Raw genomic sequence first — 19,266 nt, forward strand, 5'->3', positions numbered from 1 at the left:
GGCATAATGGCAGTTGATCCAAGCCTTTTACAATGGGATTGGAAATTCATCTAGAATAATATTGGATTCTGCATCTAGTGGGAGGTTTATGATCTTTAATGTTGATGATGTAGGTCAAGTTATTGAAGATATGGCAATACATAATTCCCAATATGGGAACCCCAGAGGCTTTGCTAATAAAGGGAAGCATAGTGTCGACTCTGTATCCTTTTTACAAGCTCAATTAACCTCTATCTGCCAGAAATTAGATAATCTTAGCACTGCTAATGTAGATAATGTTTCTGCAATTAATAATAATGCTAATGAGGCTTTATATGAAAATTGTGGAATTTTAGGTCATTAGGAGCAATATTGCAGGAGTTCCGTGGAGCAAGTCAATGCCTTTCAACCTTATAGGTAGAATAACCCATACTCCAACACCTACAATCCTGGGTACCGGAATCATCCGTACCTATCCTACCGAAGCACCAACGTTCAAAATCCACCACCTCCACAAGAATCACAGGCGCCACAACAAACTCAGCAGAAATATTATCACCCCAATGCTGGCCAGAAGAACCAACCACAACAAACCTCCTCATCTTCCGACCCTGCTCTGGTAGAAATTAGAGCGATGCTGGCTAATATGCAGAAGCACATGGAGAGTAGAGATGCCCAAATTGATTCGATCCTAGCACACAATAAAATTGTAGATAATCGAATTGTGCAAATTTCTACTACTCTGCAAGCCCGTCAACATGGAGCCCTGCCAGCACAGTCGACCAGGACTACGGATCAAGCCTATGCAATTACTCTAAGGAGTGGTTCAAACTATGAAGGGCTCCCTATGCCCAGAGATGATGAACCTTGATAAGTGACTTTTATGTCACTTTTAGGGGTGTTTATTGAATATTTTTCCGGCTTATTTCAATAATTAAGCTCATTTTATCCTTTATTTCTATTATTTGCTTATTCTCGTCTTTTATCTTTTTATTTGAGTATTTTTTAGTTTTTAGTTTAATTTTGTAATTTATTTATGTTTCTTATTCTCTTATGTTCTTAGTCTAAATTCTTGTTAATATTTTTCTTCTCGTTTTCCTCTTATTTTTCTTTTATTTTCAAGTTTGTTTTCTTTATTTTATTTTATTTATTTTCTTTTTATTTTATTTAATTTCTTTTAGTTTTAGTATTTTACTTTACTTTATTTCATTTTTATTTTATTTTTATTTTGTTCTCGATCCTACCCTCGTATTTGTTTTTGGTTGTTGGTGTTTTCGGATTCTTGGTCAAGTTTCAAAGTCATATTCGAGTTCAAGGTCCGAGGTTCGAGACAAAAAATTGAACTAAGCAAGCTGCTGGCCCATATCCTGCTGCCACGCAACCACGCACATCAACAACAACCACCAGCTCCACCACTGTTGCCCCCTTCACCACACAAAACAGCAGCCACCACTCACCTCCAATACACCAACAACACCCCGCAACATCCCCCCCATTTAATCCAGCTCACGCATGCAACCACCTTCTTTCCACACACCAAACAACCACCAGCAACCCCTGCTCCCTCACGCAAAACCGCAGCAATCACCACCACACTCCCCTGATTTCCCTCTCCTCTTCTCACTGACCCGCAACAGCAATCACCACCACAATCCCCTACTACCTCACGCAGCTCTCAGCCCATTAACAACACCCCGCAACATCCCTCACACCAACCACTTTCAGCCACGCAACTGAACCAACATCAACCCCTGCACCACCGTCAACAACCAGCAACAACCTGCAAATATTAATCCAATCACCAATTCGCACGAGCAAAATGCAATTCCAATTGGGTTCGAGCAAACCGTTGAGAGTTCGGTCGAAGTACGAGTCAGAAACTTTCAGAGTTTTGTAAATTGAAGAGGTGTGGTCGAACACACCCATGGTTCGACCGAACCACTTCACGAGCCTCGCACATGATAATTAATGAGATCGAACGATTGATATTGAAGGTGAAGGACGATGCTTGATGATTACCCTTGATGATTGTTGTTGATGGTTGATGGAGGGTGATGATGCGTGGTGATGGTGCTGATGGTGTTTGAATTGGAGCAGCCACAAAATGAAGAGGGGCAAAAAACAAAATTAGTCTGATTGTTTTTTTTTTCGTGGGTTTATCCTTGTTTTTCCCCTTTTTATTTTCTTTTTCCTTTTTATTTTATTTTATCTTTTTTGCTTTTTTGGTTTTTAGTTTAGTTATTTTAATTGTTTTATTTAGTTTTATTTCTTTTATATTATTTTAACTTGTATTATAAATACCCTCTTTGGGGTTATTTTCACACAACTTTGAATCAACATTTATTTTACCTAGTATTAGATTAGTTTAGTCCCTTTAATTTTCTCTCTTAGGGTTAGATTAGGATTTTCTCTCTCTACTTTTAGGAGTAGTTGTAGAGAGAGAAAGCTTGGATTTCCATGAAGTTTTTGAGAGGTTGAAGAAGCAACTTTGTGGAACTTCTTCTCATCTATTCAATGAGCATTTTCTAACTTTCTCTCATCTTTATTTCTTTGCTTAATTCTTAGTTTTTACTTTTTGTTTGTTGATTTGAGTAGATTAATTAATTTGTTTGTTTAATCTTGTTTTTATTCTTATTTTACCTTGTTTTCCATGTCTTTCTTTATTATGTTAGCTTAGGTCTTGTTCTAGGGAATTGGATGAAGGTTATATTAATGAATTGAATGATTGATTGTGATTAGTATGAAATTGTTTCTTGATTATTGTGTATGGGTGATGCTTTTATGGACTAGAATCTTTCTAGCTAATCGATTCTATGCTCTTAATTGTGCTTTCAATCAATTGTGCGAGAGTGAGTTGGTTGAGAGCCCTAAATTCTTCCATACCTTTGCTAGGCTAGTTGCACGAGAGTGAATTAGTTTAGTAGGATAATTAACATGCTTAATTGTGCGAGAGTGAGTTAAATGTGTTGATGTTCCTAATCGAGGTCATTTTCATCTATTTGTATGATGTTGTTTAATACATTGATGTGATTGGATTCCACTTTCCCTAGTTTTAGTTGTTTGTTCTAAGTCGTGTTTAGTTTAACCTCTCTCTATCTCATCACGACCTTTCCTAGTAGTCTAGTTGGCACAAATTAATACACTTAGTCCTTTTGGGTTCGACCCTTTACTTGCCACTAACTATTTTAGTGTAAGTTTAGGTATTATTAATTTCTAATTTGGTTAGGGTTAGTAGTCCCAACGACCTAATTTTACCCGCGATCAAACCTGTTTTATTAAATAATGCTAATCTTGATTTCATTAAACCTGACAATGTAGCTAATAGCCTCGTAGAGCTACAGAATACTACTAACATATCTGATTTTACATTGCAAGGTACGACTCCAGGGAAGGTTGCAACTTCAGATAAGAGCAGTAATGCTCCAAAGCCAGTTATCAAACTTCCATTCCCCAATCGTCACTTGAAAACAAATTTGGATAATCAATTTGGTAAGTTTCTGGAGATGGTTAAAGATTTGCAGGTAACAGTTCCCTTCACTTAATTAATTACACAAATTCCTGCATATGCAAAATTCATGAAGGAAACATTGACAAGAAAAAGGTCTATTAGTGAGGTAGAGACAATAGCTTTCACTGTAGAATGTAGTGTCCTACTTTAAAATAAATCTCCACCTAAACTGAAAGATCCAGGTAGTTTTTCTATCCTTTGTCATATTGGCAATCTAATGGTTGATAATGCATTATGTGATTTGGGCGCTAGTGTTAGTGTCATGCCTTTGTCTGTATGTTCCATGTTAAATATGGGTAAATTAAAAGCTGCCAATATTACTCTACAAATGGTCGGCCGTTCTTTTAAATATCCCTTAGGTGTTTAAGAGGATGTTCCTTTTAGAGTAGGTAAATTTTACATACCTGTTGATTTTGTTGTTCTTGATATGGCTGAGGATATGCAAACTCCAATTATTTTGGGTAGACCATTCCTTAACACTGCGGAGCAATTATAGATGTGAGATGTGGCAAATTAACACTATCAGTAGGGGACGATAAAATTATTTTTAATCTTAATAATACCCCTAAAATCCCCATGACAAAGGAGAAGTGTTTTAGTGTTGATGTGGTTCAAAACTATTCTAACAAGCCCCAAGCTCTTGTAAAAGATCCCTAGGAGGCGGTATCTTGTGTTGCATCCTTTACAGATGAGATAGACAAATGACAGAAGGAAGTTGATGCAATAGAAAGAGCCCTCTGCACTATCGGTCTTGGCTTTGAGGATGAGAAGGTGGAATTAAACAAGCAAGCTATGGAAATTGAGCCTAAAGTGTTCCGCAAGATCGAGTTTCAAGTGCTAAATGTAGTGACAATTTGAAGCAACCATCAATCAAAGAGGGATCTTTAGTGCGTAGCATTGAAGAACCCCCAGCCCAAGTCAGGGAGGATCCACCAGATAAGGTGAATTGGCGTCCCACGGGGTATGTCAGGAAGCTGCGTCGTGGCCTAAACACCGCTCGACCGGGTGAAAAACCACCCGACCAAGCGTTAAGCCAAGGATCCTAGTTCTTGTACTTGGTAAAATGGTCGTGCGGGACCTAGATAAACCAGCGCTTTGCGGGAGGCAACCCGTATTTCTTGCTTTCTAGACTAGTTTTTCCTTTATTTTATTTTTATTTTGTTTAGAGAGGTGAGGAGAGTGCAATTTTACCTTTCATAAGTGTTTTTGTACAGGTACCAGATCATAAAGTAAGGAGATTTAAAGTGAAAAATTTAGAAGAAAAGAGCATTCTGATTTGGGTATGGGCCCGATCGGGCGACCCTCGCCCGATCGAGCGCGCACCTAAGGGTCAAGATCGAGAAAAACGTGCCCGATCGGGAAAGGAATCTCGATCGGGCGCGCAATTTGAATTTTATCGGAGCTTTAATTCGCCCAATCGGGCGAGGCTCGCCCGACCGGGCGCGCAAGGAAGGAAGAAAAATCAAGGGAAATTCGCCCGATCAGGCGGATTTTTGGAGAAATCGAGTGAAGTAGATATGTCGGGCGAAGCAAAGGGCAAAAAATGCTTCGAGTTCGCGCCCGAGTAGGCGCGCGCTTCACAAATCTGAAACACATATCCTCGCCCGATCGGGCGCGTCTATTTATGGTCGGGGCTATATTTTCTTTTCTCCTCCTTTCTTTTCTTTTTCCTTCTTACTTCTTCTTCTTCATTCACACTTTTTCTCTCTAAAACCTCCATTTTTAAACCTTCAAACTCACTTTCCTTTCAAGATCTCCTCAAATTCATCCATCAAAACTCCAAAATGTTTACATATTCTTCATCCTTACACCTTCCTCTACATTCTCCACTATATTTCTACCACTTTCTCTCAAGATTTCTCAAAACCCTTAGAGAGAGAAAGCTTCAAATCCTAACTTTCATACATACAATGGCTTTAAAAATATCAAGACAACAAAGAGGTGAAGGTTCGAGGCAACATCAGCAACCGATGGTTGACCCAGAGTTTCAAATTCCGGGATGGGATGAAGTTGTCATCACCTCAAACGAACAACGAGCTAGGATGCTTAACCTCATCCAGAGGCAGGTAATTTATACTCGATTTACATCATCCTACTTTGTCTAGGTTAGGAATTGATAAACCGGTAGAAAAATTGTTCAAAGGTATAGGAATGAGTGGATTTTTTCAAATGCATTACGACAGCTATGATTATTTGACTTTAGAATTTGTTTCTAGTTTCAATGTTATTAAAACTTATGCTTTGATCACTCATGTCCAATTTCGATTGCTAAACAATGATGTTCGTTTAACTTTAAAAGAATTTGGAAAATTGTTTGAGCTTAAATCGGATAAACCTATTGAACCCTCCCAAGACCACATTGCCGTGGTCTATAAAAGACTCACCGGGGAGGGTTTACTAAACCTCCAACATGCCAAAGGGACGTGGATTCAACATCTCGTCCCAAAGTTTTGGCAAAGGTTTGCCGGCCTCATAATCATTGGGAGGCATGAACCGACAAACTTTAGGAGGGATGAACTTGAATTGTTGGCTTCCTATATGATCCCCAATGCTGAAAAACTGAACATACCGCATAGGATAGCCCAACATTTTCAAAGGGTGGCCAATGCGGCCGAGGGGGGTAGGTCTAGGGCGCCTATCTATTTTGAGGGGTTGGTGACCCATATAGCGGTAAAACACCTAGGATGGACCTCGACCGGGTATAGGAAAGTGGAGGGTTCGACCCTTATGGACCTAGCCTACTTAGGAGGCCTTAACTGGGTGCAACCTATGGGAGGTGAGACATGGTGGATAGTCCATCGGGAGTCAGGTAGAAGAGATCAAGCTTTTAAGCTACCCAACCCCGCCTTGACCAAATTTGAGAAGGGGAAGCTTTCTTACACCTTTGAGTTAGACGGTTAAGACGAGGTTCAAGAGCCTCACCATTCACCGCAATACCAACCACCACCCCAACCCTACACATATGGCATACTAACCTCCTCCGTCGATTATAACATCGATCCCATGCCCCATATGACTTTTCGGCTTTTAGGAGCCAACTAGACCGTATTGAGAGAGGGCAAGGGAGAGTGGAGGGCATGGTGAAAAACCTATACTCTAGGTTAGGCACTCTAGATAGGAAGGTTGGCCATGTTGAGAGGAACCTCGGGAGGGGTTTATACCCCATGTATGACGATTATGCACGCCAAGGGGCTATCCCCTCCGAGCCATTAGTTCTCGATTTGTTCCAATACCCCCATGGAGGGTATTCGACCCCCGGAGCCTATGGTACTTATGTGGACTACTCTTCAGTCCATGGTTATGGGGCCGATGCTCCTTTTGGGAAGATGGGGGGAAATGTAGACCCTAACTACTTTGCAGGTGGTTCGGGCTACGGTGGTGCTGGCACGAGCCAGGGTGGTGCCGACTCAAGCTATGGAAGAGGCTATCAAAGGATGGATGAGGATGATGATGAGGAGTAGCTTCTCCTAGCTACACCTCCAAGTCAATGAGGGCATTGCTTGATTTAACTTGGGGGGAGATATCTTGTACTTATGGTAACTCTTTCTCTCTTTTCTCTATTTATCGCTTCTTAGTATAGATTTTATTTCTTTCTAGTGTAATTTTTATTGCTTTCCTATATGAAAAAAAAATACAAAAAAATTGAAAAAAAAATAAAATTCAAAAATACGTTCCAATGAATTGTAAATCATGCTTCCCTACGTCCCATACTTGGAAAATATTGTTTTGGCTCTTGGTATATGATAATGAGCTTTGTGAATTTGTTGATCATGATTTGAAGTTTAATTGTTTGGATGCCTAAACATGCGTCAATTTTGCCAACTATTTGTGAATATAGTGCTTGACTAGTTGATTTGGTTAGGAATTGTGTGATAGTTCCTGATATGTCAAGGAATTTGAGTATTGGTCTGCAACTATTAGTAATGTTTGTATGGCTCAATATTATGCACATTGAGGAGGACGAAGGCATTTGTTCTCTTAGGTAGCCTTCAGACTATTAGTTACATTTGTTCCCTTCTTGCTACCCATGTTGTTGCTTGTGCCCTTTTTATTGATTATTTAGCCACATTACAAGCCTATATGAGCCCCATTGGTTACTAGTCCCAAGCTTGGCTTGGGGGAGCTATTAGTTGGTGAGGTGAGGGAGATGTGGTGTGCACTACATTTGCACAATGTGGGAATAAAAGAAGAGTGTTTGTTCTTTTGTTTTTGTGATTGGAAAAATGTTGATGGTTTGTGTTTCAAAGTTGAAAATTTCTAATGTGAGATAAAAAGAAAAAAAAAAAGAGCAAAGAAAAAAATTGTTTCAAATGTTCTATGTGAAGGTTGCTCAAGAAAAAGAAAAGAAGAAATTCATTAAAAAAAAAAAAGTTCAAGTTTGGAAAAAAGAAAAAAAGGAATGAGTTCAAAGTTTATTTTAATTCACTCTATTTCCTATTATCATACTTTGTGAGTGAATATGTAAGTGTTGGGATTGTTGTTATGTATGGGATTGCTTGGTGAATTTTTGTGGAGTTAAGTTGTGATTGAAGATGTTTTGGTCATTACTTGTTTTTGACCTTGGGTTTTGTTAGGATATGGCTCCCTTAAGCATGGCTTTTCTCTCACATCTTCCTAAATTTATCCTACCCTTTACCCTAGCCTTACATTACAAGATTTAAAGACCTTCCGACCTTTGTGCATAGAGTTGTATAAATGTTAAAGTGTTGTTTATCAATGCAAGTTATGATTTGACATACTTCGAGTCGACTAGTAGGTTGAGCGTACATTTTTTTTATACACACGAGAGTGTGAGTTGGGAGGGCATTGTTCACATATAAAGGGGTCGGTTGGAGAGCGATCGAGTACATCTTTTACTCGCCACATAAATGAGAGTTGAGTGTGTGAGCACTAGTCTTGAATTCTATATGCTCATGTGGTTTGCTCTACTTGACAATTGTTGGGGAGGAAGAATGATTAGATGAATGAGATTGGTTGACATTGAAGCATGTTCATTAGATTTTCTTTGAATCGTTTGTGCTTGATTTTGTTTACTTGGGATGAAGCATGTTTTATATGTTCATTGATGAGCTCTTAGCTTAGGGACAAGCAAAGGTTTGGCTTGGGGGAGTTTGATGTGTCCAATTTATATAGTGTTTTACCCCCGTCCCTTGGTCATAATTAGTGTTTTTGGCTCTTTAGAGCCACTTTTTATTACTAATTGGTGTTTTCTAGTGTTTTTGTAGTATTGCTTGAATTTTGTAGGAAATTGCACATTTGGAGCGTTTTCCGGGTTTTTCATGGAGCAACTACGAACATTAGGAGGACACGACCTTCTTTGAAGCCCAGGACCGGTTAGAGCCGGTGATTAAGGGCTCGGTGTGTGATACCGAGGCATTTGGACCAAGTATTCGAGACCCGAAGAGGAAATCCGGATTGGGTCGAAGAATCAAGCCCAATCGAAGTCCAAGCCTCGAGGAAAAGACCGGGCCCGATCGGGCAAGCTTGCGCCCGATCGGGCGGGCGCGCAGAAGAAGACACCAGCAAAAGGCGCGCGCGATCGGGTGAGCATTAGCTCGATCGGGCGCGGCTGCCCAGGAGACGTCTGAAGAAAAAGGCGGGCCCGATCGGGCGGCCCTTCGCCCGATCGGGCGCGTGTTTTTGGAGGCACCTGATTGCCGAGATCTTAGTTTTCAATTAGGATTTGTTTTAGGGATGTTTAAGTACGATTTTAGTACGTAATTTTGATTTTACCTTCTCTTCAAGATTTTCTCTCTCTACTTAGCTTTTAGATTAGTTTCTCTCTCTAATACTTTGTTCTTAACTCTACTCTTAATTCCAGATTACTTTGGTAACGATTTCTTCTACTTTAATCTTAGTTATTTATTTTGATTATTTTATCATGTCTTATTTTATTGCTTTGATTAGTCTAGATTTAATTATGTGTGAGTAATTTTATTTCTAGGGTTTATGAGGATCCATAAATAATATGAAGGGGTAATTTATTGTTGTTGATTATCAATGCTTGATTAATTTCCTATTGATTGATTTAATGCTCTATGACTAGATTAGGCCTGATCTTTTATGCATGAGTTTTTCAATATTGATTCGAGATTCGAGAGATGAGAATTGATGTTTAGGTCTAGTTTCAATAGGCAGGTTAATTTATAAATGGTTAAGTCGAGATTCGAGAGATGAGATTTAATACCGGAAGATTAATTTTGTGATTGTAATACGTAGTGAAAGCCCCTATGATCTGATTAGTTATGCATTGATGATTGATTATTATGTTTTACCCTGGAATGTTATTTATTGGTGAACCTATTCCCTAGGCCTTTTATTCATTGTTTTGTCCTTACTCTTAATCTTCGTAGTTTAGTTTCCTTTGATTATAATGTTTTGGTTACTTTATAATTTAGATTGCTTGAATAATTAGGAATAGAAAGACTCGTTTCTCTGTGGATGCGACCCTACTTCCCTATCTATTTTAGTTAGTGGTTTTAGGAATTACTTTTGATAAGGTGATACGACTTTAACCTGTCAATTGTTGCCCTCTTATAGTGAAAATTTAGTTTACAAATCCCGGATAGGGTCGAGGTTTTACTATTAATTGGGTCTTGGAAGGTTTCCTCACTACTACATTTTGAATCAAATGCAACGGTTATAGAACATCTAATGCAACGACGATTTTATTTCCGTCGCATTATATAGGCCTAATGCACCGGTTTATACTAATGTATGTCTATTGCAATGGATAATGTAATGGCTGTAATATGTCGTCGCATTAGGTAGTCTAATGCAACGGCTATAAAAGCTAATACAACGGTAGAAAAACTATAAGGTTAGCGCTCAATGTTTTAAGGTTTCCGCCTCTTTTTTTTTCCGTAAATTTTGAAACTCTGCTCTAATCTAAATCGGTAAAAATAAAAGAACGAAACGAAAAGAAAAGGAAAAAAACCATATATGCTCTTTCTTCTTCTTTAACAAACAAAACCCCATTTCTACTCATTTACACAAATTGATGAGACACGCAGACGAGTAGCTAGAGCTTTTTATTAATCCCAATTTCTTCAATTGCTTTACATAATTACTTAATCTTCTTTTAAGAATTGTTTCCAATTTTTCTTCTATTTACACTTAATAGCTTCACCAATTAACCCTAAGTTGTTCAATTTTTTGCAGTGAATTTTGAACAGCCACGGCACAGCGATGAAGATCGGCCAACTTCTAGTTTCTATCGCCCTTAATTTTATGTTTCTGGTTGGAATACTCTCTCCCTGCAGTCAGTTCTATGTTGCCTCCGTCTACACTTCCAACCCACCGCCGGCCACCCACGTTATGTTGAGAAATTATCCAATTTACAAAGTGTGTGTCATTCTAGATTATAGTTTAATTTTTCTAGTTTCTGTTAGTTTTGTTTGGACAATTAAAGTTGCCTTATTTGAAAATTATTTATTTGTGGCTGGCGATTATTATTAATTTGTTCCTATTCAAAATTTGACAATTTGGGGATTTTGGGAAACTAATGATAAAACAAAAAAGAAAAATAGAGTGGGTTCATCCTATTTCGTTCTTTGGCAATTATAATTTAATGGGTTTCTATTGAATTTTGATAATACGAGTTTAATTAGTGCTTAGAAGAAGATAATTGAACTACTAAAACTTAGTTTGGTCTTTTACCCTCTGACTAGTTTTGTGCTTGTCGTTTGATGATGGAGTTAAGGCCTTTAGAGTAGTTGCAATCATCTAAATACCAAGGATTATTCCATTGTTTAATGCTTGATTTGAGTATTCCATTGTTTCATGCTTGATTTGTTTAGTTTGTTAAAAGTTATATGAGTATTGTTGATGTTTTAATTGGATCTTTTGTTATGGTTAGATATACATATGCATCACAAATGCATTTTGGATTTTGTCATTTAGAGATCATATTTCGATATATTTTGTGTACAAGGTACAACACGAGGGTCCTTTGCTGCCATCACATTTAACGCAGATGTTAAATTGACATTGACTTGAACTCGACTCATATCTCGTTTTTGTGGTATTAAAACTTGACTGCAATTGACTCTTTCTTTGTTTAGACTTGGTGCTTGGATTCCTTAATTTGAAAATTTATTTGGATATAATAATATGATAACTGAACTTTCTAACTTGTCACTCACCTCAAGAAAGATTAAAGTATCTACAGTGTGACATGCTATGCACCAATACAAGAGATGATAATGTTGCACCAAGCACTTTAAAAATTAGGAAAACATGCCTCTATAAGCTAGATAAATAGGAGCATCAACACGACAACACCTTGATGAAATAAAGATTTAATTTCACAACAATTGAAACCATATCTAAACGAAAATATCTATCCTTTTTTTAATTCTTTTTTTGGAATGAACTGAAACTTTAAATATAAGGGGATTATTTTGTACTCGTGGTTGAATATTAACAATCTTTGTATGAATTTTGGTTGATAATGGAGGTTTGATATTTAATGAATCCATAGTTCCATATGAAATATATTGTAGGTAAAGGTTAGACATCTCATCATTTGCATTGCCTTAGCTTGTTTATACAGAATATGTATCTGCATGCATGTCAACTCTGTAAGCTGTCCATAGATTTTTTGTATAATAAATCAACTGGTCCGACAAAAAACTCATGCCCTTGAACAATCATAGAGCAATTTTCCTACAAAATTAAGAAAAAGGTTATAATGCTTAGAACTATTAGTACTTGCTAGAAGATACTTGAATTTCTAAATAAGTAATCTCTAGCTTGTAATGATTATAGATACCTAATGCCAAAATCTTAAGATTTATGACCCACTAACCTCTTGAATTTTTTTCTTATGTCTTTTAATAACTTAATATACTTTTTACTGTTAACAATTTCAAATTTTGTTTGGCAAGGGAGTAAATCTTTCTTAGATGTTTAGCAAGGGATTAAATGCAGATAATGTTGCTCCAATGGCAGTACGAGCATGTCATACCAAAGCTATGATATAATAAAAGCTGTTGCCATCCTTGGAATGGTCTCTAACTCAAATGAGATTAAAAGAATAAATTACGATACGTTTTTTGCTTGTTTTTGAGGGACTATTATTCTGAATATATTAATTTTATATCCCTTTCAAATTCAAGCTTAGACTAGCATTCAGGAAGCAGTTTACCTAACACCTAATCTATTTATGTTATACCTCTTTCACATTTAGGATTTGGCTAGCATTCAGGAAGTAACTTACCTCACATTCACAAAGTCTGCACTAGTGCTCTTCAGCAAGTATTCCTCTACAATGTATTTTGTCATCTCATTTTGTAATTGTTTTAATTAGTTCTCAGATCTTAAGTCTGTTACATAACAAGAAAGTGATAAAGATTAGAGATCGTGCAGTGGTTCACAAGTTTAGACAGTGAGGGCCGCATTTATGAGTTGTAGTATATCAGGTAACATTCTGGCCTTGTTCTTCTGTTGATACTTGTATGTACCAATTTCTTGGTTAAGGTCCGTGAAACTATACATGAACTTACTGATGGGATGAAGGATCTTGGGCTGGAAATTAATTAGAATCATTCCACTTTTTGATACTCAGGTGTGACAGTGCTGACGAAGTAGCAAGGGGTTTTGATCTTGGTATTATAGTATCAAAATGCTAGCAGGTTAGCCGTATTCAGAGTACATTTAATTGCGTTCATCTGTACAAATAATTTAATATATAGAGGTAATATAGGCAGAGTTTTAGATTTTATTCTGAACTTGATAATTTTCTGATATGATATGTGAGTAATGCTAAACTCTGCAACATCCTAAAAAGTAAGGAAACAAATTTGTTGAAATTAGAGTAGTATCAACAATGAAGAAAGCTCATATGAAGGAGTTGGCTGACATAACTATTTAGAGTGAGCTGACATAAGTATTGTGATAGTTTTTGACCTTTTCGTTCACCTATTTGTCACTTGTTCTAATCAAATTGAATCCAATTCTTCAAAGTGTACAAGAGTACAACTTATAAATATGCATGAAAAAATTGGGAGTATTATAATATTCTCATTCTTACTAGCATTATCATTAGGGATACTCAATATGCTTTCATGTGCTCCATTTTTGTATGGTTTGTGTTCCCTTCAAAATTTGATGCTTATTTATTATACCTATTTGACAATCTCTAATGGTTCATGACATTTATTTTAACTAGTTTTTTGGCCCATACTTAAGTTAATTATTTTCATATGTAGGTATGCTTTATTTTTATAACTTAAAAGGAAAACCAAAAAAAAAAAAAAAAAGTAAGGATAGAACTGTGAAAGAAGATGAAGGAATTTAGTTAGATATATACATAAAGATTGTGGAATATGAAATGACATATTAATTAAGATTATATTTAAAGTCCATGAGATGAAAAGACAATTTTTATAATTCATATATTTGTGTAATGCATAGTTTTTTTTTTTTTTTGGGGGTAATGAGTGACTTATGATGCCACGTGTCATTTGAAAAAGTTGTGGTTTGTGATTTTAAATACTAAGTATAGATATAGATATGCTTCAGAGACCAAGTATGAAATTATCTAACAATTGCAAGTCAAGAAACGGCTATGTGGAGTAGTTAGTGACATATAGAGCTTCAAATCTTATCTTCTCAAGGCTTCCTTTTAATGTTATCATGAGAGCTGTGCTAATATGTCAAGAGATATTAATATCTTATTCCTTCTTGTGTTTTTGTCATACTATCATCCCTAAACTATTGTTAGAGTTATGTTTTGATGCAATAAACATGTAGTTCTATGTGATGTTTACTTGTAATTTATTTTTCTAAGTACGAAATTTTGTATATACTCTTAATTTTTAATGAAAATTCCCCTTATTGTCATACTTCCTCCATTCTATTAATATTGCAATAATGGACTTTTTGCACTATTCATCACTCTTGTTTGACCATATAATATGATTTATACGTTAAGCAAAATATAGTCAAGTGGGATCTTGTTAGATTCGTCTCATATAATACTTTCACAATATCAACTTTTTATAATTTTTACTCTTACACAATTATAGATATTTATTATATAAAATGTGTTTTGGGATGCGTAATTTCCTCCTTGTTGCAATATTAACAGAACGAAGGAAATATTTTTTATAAATTTGTGTATGTATATAAATACAAAATATGTATGTTCATATGTATATATATAAATACAAAATATGTATGTTCATATGTATATATATATATATATATATATATATATATATATATATATATATATATATATATATATATATATAAATAATAATAATAATAATAGTAATAATAATATATGAATTGTAATTGTATTAGGTGGTAATTAAATATGGGACATATACCTTTGTATTAGTTTCATCCGTTGCATTAGGTGTCAATTTTATCATAATTAGTAGTCAGTAATCTATTGCCACGGATAATTAATGCCGTTGTATCATGTATTAAGCTAACGCAACAGATCACAGATGTCGTGGCATTAGGTGTCATATACCGTTGCAATGACCTACTGCAACGCCAGCAGATGCCACGATACATGGCCGTTGCATTAGGTCTAATGCCATGGATTTTGACACCTAATGCAACAGATTTGGGGTTGCAATAGGTCAAAAATGTAGTAGTGAACTCGTGAAACTTGTTGTTTTCTTTAAATTCCTTTAAGTTTTGTTTTATATTTCGAAAAAGATTGACCTAATTGGAACCTATTACAATTCACCCCCTCGTAGTAGTTCATCTAAATTTGCATTACGGTAGTCACCCGTAGTCGAAGATAGTCGACCGTGTGCTATGCTAGAATTTATATCTATTATCAATTTATCATCATATACTTCATGAGTTCATGGAAGTAAATTACTCTTACTTAGTTATGAACGCACGTACTCACTATTTCTTCTTGTCACATGATTCAGTTCCTTCTACCAGTAGTTAATATTTTACATTGACCGTCAATGGAAGATGTAATAGGCTTATAGTCAGGAGAATGGATATATGATGACGATGTTCTACTGATCACGAACGACATGAAGCTTTGGACATTAAAAATCATTGCTACAAAATTTATACATGAAATTGGCGACGCATACACCCATTATCACTGAACCAACGGCTGCTGCCATTGCTTATGGCCTTAACAGAAAGACTAATGACACAAAGAATGCATGTGTTGGTATTTTATTTTGATGGATGTACACTTTTGATGTCTCTTTAGTCATTATTGAGATTGCAATATTCAAAGTCAAATCAGTAACTGGAAACACCCGTCAATTAGGAGGAGACTCACAAGTCACAACAGAATGATTAAATACTTTTTTTTTTTTACTAAGATCTAGTGAAAGCATCAAAGTATTAAATTGAACATAAGGTTCATAAACATTAGCATTTTCATTCATAATAAAAAATATTGGCTTAACATACATGATATGATTACATTATCTCATGTATTACATTCATCAAAGAAGTGTACGTACCAGATACCATAATAAATATACCTAAGCATACAATTCCCAAAATGAAGATACGCTCCAGTAATCTTACATTTCTATTGGTATTACTTGAAATTTTTAGGTAACATACACATGGAGTTATAAGGGAAGCCGTAGCACCTAGTAATGCTCCGGTAAGTGCCATTAGATGTCCAAAGAATGGAAGAGCTAGGGCTACAATAACTTGTGTACCAACCAAACACACTCTTACGATAATCTTACAAAACATCATATTCATATATCCGGTTGGAAGCCAATTTTCTGTAGTGATAACCACGGGTTTCAACATTAATGCGTATTTTACAAGTGGAGTGATTACCGTGGCGTATATAGCAATTTTTGAGGCTACTCTATCTGTTGGTAAGCTCAAAGTTATTTGTGACTCAACTTTCGATCCAAACATCAAGTATCCCAAAATTGCCATTGAAATCGATATGAAAGTGGAAAAGGTAAAAGAAAGCAATAATGCCTTGAAAAATTTTTGTTTCTTTTCCATGGAAGTATATAGGGTAGGAAAGACGGGATGTGAAGCATAAGAAAACATATATAAGCTTATAGCAGTTAATATACCGTTCCAATGTAGAAGTGTTGCAGTTTGTGCTTGATGGAATCCAACACCATCAAGTGCCCCTACCCATAAAACTGATCCAAGAACTAAACAGCTAGTTAAACATCCTGTAGCAGATATATATCCAAGGATACTCAAATCATCTAACAATACGGTAGGGAGCAGAACTATTGCAATGATTATGATAAAGCTTGATTTCCCACTAATACCGAGTGCATGAATCGCTACGTTGGGAAATAATGCATGTAAATTGTCACCTTCTAGAATAAGTATACCCATGGTGGCCATGTAGAGATCTCCATATAAAATAATTGAAACTATTATTTTACCTACTTTACCAAAGGCGTATTCTCCTATATCTGAATACCTTTTGATCCTTGGATCAACTTCCATGCTCTTTTTCAATAAAAGATAAAAGCCCGGTATATATAGCTAGAATAGCTATAGTGACAAGAACCATAATGCTTAACCAACCTCCCGAAGCTAATGCATAGGGAAGCACTAAAACTCCATTTCCTAAAGGAAAACAAAATTAATTAATGACTAATCATGAAAATTATATATCTTTACAAGAATGATAGAAATTAGAAAGCGTATTTACTGTATTTACCACATTGTATATTCTCATAAGTGTAAGAGTACTAGGTAATCTTAGTGACTTTTTAAAGCAATTATAATCAATCGACATTCATGTATGATAATTGAATATTTGTTTGCCAATTTCCGTAAGTTCATAGTGATGTCACATGCTCCCTGAAATTTAGATCTTGTTTGGTATCAATTTCATCTTTTGTTTCAGTAAAACTCAAAACTGATATCGTTTGAGTTTATTTTGTTAGTTATTGTTCTCTAATTACTACTTACTATGAATTACTACTTACTAAAAATCCTATTCCCTAGTAATTATTTTCTCATTTTAACTTATCAGTCACAATACATGTAAATGGAGATGATATTATTTAATAGTTTTTTTTTTTTTTTTGAAACATATTATTTAAATTTATTGTTCATGTACTTGTGAAATATAATGATTATAACCATCACATTCTTGTTATAGCTTGATAGACACAAATAAGACACAAATAATTGAAGTCAAAATAGCATATAGAGTTTTGTTTAGAATGACGACATTAAACAAAACAATGTGATAAACATTTTCTTTCAAAAAAAATAAAAAAAACAATACGATAAACATAGAAATCCTTGTTTTGTATCATCGTATAATACTACGCCAAAATTATCATTGTTTTTTTTTTTCAAGATAAATAATTATCATTTAAACAAAACAATGTGATAAACTTTTTCTTCCAAAAAAAATAAAAAAAATCATACGATAAACACAGAAATCCTTGTTTTGTATCATCATTTTATACTCCGCCAAAATTATCATTGTTTTTTTTTTTTCAAGATAAATTATCATTCTTTAGTTGTTTCTACTTAAAATTTGATGGCTTTCATAATTTAATATTGCTTAAACATGATAATATTGTTTCTTTCAAAAAAAAAAAAAAAAATGATAAGATTATATTCATACGATATAGTAAAATATAAGCCTTCAATAATCCATCAATTTATTTGAGTTTATATCATCTTTTCTTGACATTGCTCATATTTTACTATTTATATCTTTATAATAACCTCTAACACAAAGGATTGTCACTAAATTATATTTTTTTTGGCATCGGATATCTATATAATATTTCTATATACAGATTACAAAAATCTATGACTATAATAAATTTGGATGGAGTATTAAATATTCACAACCTTAAATAATACAAGTAGACATTTTTATTCACAATTTTCATGTTCATATTCTACTTGTAACAAAATTGTTTGAAAATCTCTATGAATTTAATGTCAAATATCTAATATTGTACATGTATTGTATGCGTTTCTTAGAGCAACTCCAATGGTTGCTTTAGGGACTAGCTTGCAATTTTAATAATTTTCAAACTAATAGCCAAACCATTGGAGAGTAGTTTAATAATTAGCTTGGCCAAGCTAATGCCAAGCAAATTAGCTTAGCTAAGCTAATTAGCTTAGAAATTAATTGTCTCTAATAAAAGACTAATTATTTAAGAAATAAAGTTGAAAAATCTAAATGCTAATTAGCTTAACCATTGTGGCATAAATTAGCTAGAAGGAAGAATAACTTTGCAATTCTAGGTGGCATGGCAAGCTAATTTGGCAATTAACTTGTCGTTGGAGTTGCTCTTAACTAACTTATATGCACATTAAACAAATTAAAATTTCTTTTTTTCCATGAAGTTTGAGAATTAGGAATATTAAAAATTTAGCAACTATTATATATGTACAAAGAAAAATAGATGTCACTAAAAAAAAAATACTAACCAAGTATAGTATTGGTAGCGTTGAAAACCGTCTTCAAGAAAGATGTGTTTCCCTCCCTAAGAGATACCACCTCGGTGTTTTCCTCTGTGATTGTTGGCGGTATTTCGGTGATTTCACGCTCCATTGTATTAAGTTTGTTGTTGTTGTTGTTTTTATTGTGTGGGTGAACGTAATTCTTAAAGTTGAGTTTATATATAAGGTTTGCAAGTAGTTAAGTTTGGTTAATTCACACTTCTTTGATGTTTTATTTATTTATTTATTTATTTATTTATTTATTGATTTTAATGAAAAGTGCATTAAAATCTAAACACTAAATTATAGATATTCCCTCTGTTATTATCGTGTAGAATAACAAGAATTTTTTGTCCAAGTTTTCAAAGTTT

At 34.9% G+C, this 19,266-nt stretch overlaps 1 pseudogene; it reads right to left on the minus strand.

Annotated features, from left to right (window-relative positions):
• Positions 1 to 15,901: 15,901 nt before the first annotated feature.
• On the minus strand, positions 15,902 to 19,007 carry LOC145573482 (amino acid transporter AVT1I pseudogene; annotated as a pseudogene).
• Between the last annotated feature and the right edge of the window lie 259 nt (positions 19,008 to 19,266).

The sequence above is a fragment of the Chenopodium album genome, chromosome 2 (genome assembly GCF_948465745.1).
Source record: "Chenopodium album chromosome 2, dcCheAlbu1.1, whole genome shotgun sequence".
NCBI classification, from domain to species: Eukaryota; Viridiplantae; Streptophyta; class Magnoliopsida; order Caryophyllales; family Amaranthaceae; genus Chenopodium; species Chenopodium album.